Consider the following 3,043-nt stretch of genomic DNA (forward strand, 5'->3'; position numbering starts at 1 on the left):
CCCCCCCCCCCCCCCCCCCCCCCCCCACCCACACAAAGCCTGTCCACCATCTACAAGGCACAAGCCAGGAGTGTGATGGAATACTCTCCACTTGCCTGGCTAAGTGCGGCTCCAACAACACTCAAGAAGCTCAACACCATCCAGGACAAAACAGCCCACTTGATTTTTCCTCCTTCCACAAACATTCAAAACCTCCACCACCAACAAACAGCGGCAGGCGTGTGTACCATCTACAAGATGCACTGCAGTAACTCACCAAGGCTCCTGAGATGGCACCTTCCAAACCCACGGCCACTACCATCTAGAAGGACAAGGCCAGCAGATACCTGGGAACCCCAAAGCCTGGAAGTTCCCCTCCAAGTCATTCACCACCCTGACTTGGAAATATACCGCTGTTCCTTCACTGTCGCTGGGGCAACATCCTGGAACTCCCTCCCTAACAGCACAGTGGGTGTACCTACACCTCAAGGACTGCCGTGGTTCCAGAAGACAACTCACCACCACCTTCTGTAGGGTTGCTAGGGATATGTAATAAATGCTGGCTGAACCAGCAACACCCACATCCCGTAAATGAATATTAAAAAACTCTCCAGCCCAGGCAACATCTTGGTGAATCTCCTCTGCACTCTCTCCAGGGACACAGTCTCCGAATAAGCGGCAGGTCATTTAATAATAATAACAATAATCTTCGTTAGTGTCACAAGTAGACTAACATTAACACTGCAATGAAGTTGCTGTGAAAAGCCCCTAGTCGCCACATTCCGACGCCTGTTCAGGTACACAGAGGGAGAATTCAGAATGTCCAATTCACCTAACAGCATCTTTCGGGACTTGTAGGAGGAAACCGGAGCCCCCGGAGGGAACCCACGCAGAGAACGTGCAGACTCCACACAGACAGTGACCCAAGCTGGGAATCAAACCTGGGACCCTGGAGCTGTGAAACAACAGTGCTAAGGACTGAGACAAGGAAGAATTTCTTCACTCAGAGAGTGGTGAATCTTTGGAATTCTCAATCCAGAGGAATGTGGAGACTCAGTCATTGAGAATGTTCAAGTCTGAGATGATAGATTTCTACATATTAAAAACATCAAGAGATACGGAATTTGGGCAGGAAAGTGTTGAAGTAGATCAGACATCATCGCATTGAATGGCAGAGTGGACATGAAGGGCTGAATGGCCTACTCCTGCTACTATTTCTTAAGTTTAATAACTACTGGGCTTGTCAATGACACCCTCATCCTGTGAATTAATAAAAAAGAGAAGCTGAGGAGGGTGAATCCTCTTTTGCTATCTGTGGGGTGGATCTGCAAATCCTGTGCTCCAATATGTGGCTTTCCATAGTAACTTCATTTGAAGCCTACTTGTGACAATAAGTGATTTTTCATTTCATTTTTATTGTTCATTTTCAGCTAAACCGATCACTGAGCATCCTAATGCACTAACTGACTTGATACAATTTACTTTCCAGTGCACATTAAAATCTTTTCACTTCTTTAGCGGGCAGCACGGTAGCATAGTGGTTAGCATAAATGCTTCACAGCTCCAGGGTCCCAGGTTCGATTCCCGGCTGGGTCACTGTCTGTGCGGAGTCTGCACGTCCTCCCCGTGTATGCGTGGGTTTCCTCCGGGTGCTCCGGTTTCCTCCCACAGTCCAAAGATGTGCGGGTTAGGTGGATTGGCCATGCTAAATTGCCTGTAGTGTCCTAAAAAGTAAGGTTAAGGGGGGGGGGGGGGGGGTTGTTGGGTTACGGGTATAGGGTGGATACGTGGGTTTGAGTAAGGTGATCATTGCTCGGCACAACATCGAGGGCCGAAGGGCCTGTTCTGTGCTGTACTGTTCTATGTTCTATGTTCTGCCACGTTTGTGCGACCTCTGCTTTCAACATCATTTCTGTAACCCGGTATTGAAGTCATCGGTATGGAATTTGGTGTTGGTTTTCACGGTGAATTTGGAGTTGGTTTTCACGGTGAATTTGAAGTTGGTTTTCACGGTGAATTGGAGCAGTTTTTCACGGTGAATTTGGATTCAGTTTTCACGGTGAATTTGCAGTCGGTTTTCACAGTGAATTTGGAATCAGTTTTCGCGGTGAATTTGGAGTCGGTTTCCATGGTGATGGAGCAGTCTTTCACGGTGAATTTGGATTCCGTTTTCACGGTGAATTTGCTGTCGGTTTTCAGTGAATTTGGAATCAGTTTTCACAGTGAATTTGCAGTTGGTTTTCATGGTGAATTTGGTGTCGGTTTCCACGGTGAGTTTGCAGTCTGTTTTCATGGTGAATTTGGTTATGTTTTCACGGTGAATTTGGAGTCGGTTTTCATAGTGAATTTGGAGCAGGTTTTCACAGTGAATTTGAAATCGGTTTTCACGGTGAATTTGGAGTCCGTTTTCATGGTGAACTTGGCGTCGGTTTTCACAGTGAATTTGGAGTCGGTTTTCACAGTGAACTTGGAGTCGGTTTTCATGGTGAATTTGAAGTTGGTTTTCACGGTGAATTTGGATTTTGTTTTCACTAAGAATTTGGAGCAGGTTTTGACGGTGAATTAGGAGCAGGTTTTCATGCTGAATTTGGAGCAGGTTTTCACAGTGAATATTTGAAAGGTTGCAAAAGCAAATGTGTCCTGCTTGACTCTCAGATGAGCTACTGCCCACATATGCCCTCCATCTCCAAGATTGCCTGCACCATTTCCATATTATCAACCATCACCACCTGTGTCTCAGCTCATTGACGCCTTTTGTTACCTTCAGACTTGACTATTCCAATGCTCTCCTGGCCGCACTTCCATCTTCCCCCCTCCATAAACTGCAGCTCATCCAAAATTCTGGTGTTGTGACTCAGTTGGCACCAAGTCCTTTTCAGCCATCACCCATTGTGCTTGCCGCCCTGCATTGATTGTCAGTCTAACAACACCTCAATCTTAAAAATTTCATTCCCCCCCCAACCACCCCCACCACCCCCACCAAACTCTCTGAACCTTTCTAATTCTGGTCTCTCATTCAAACTAAATTCAATTATTCCAACATTGACAATTGTGGTTTCAGTGT

The sequence above is a fragment of the Scyliorhinus canicula genome, chromosome 16 (assembly GCF_902713615.1).
Source record: "Scyliorhinus canicula chromosome 16, sScyCan1.1, whole genome shotgun sequence".
Lineage (NCBI taxonomy): Eukaryota > Metazoa > Chordata > Chondrichthyes > Carcharhiniformes > Scyliorhinidae > Scyliorhinus > Scyliorhinus canicula.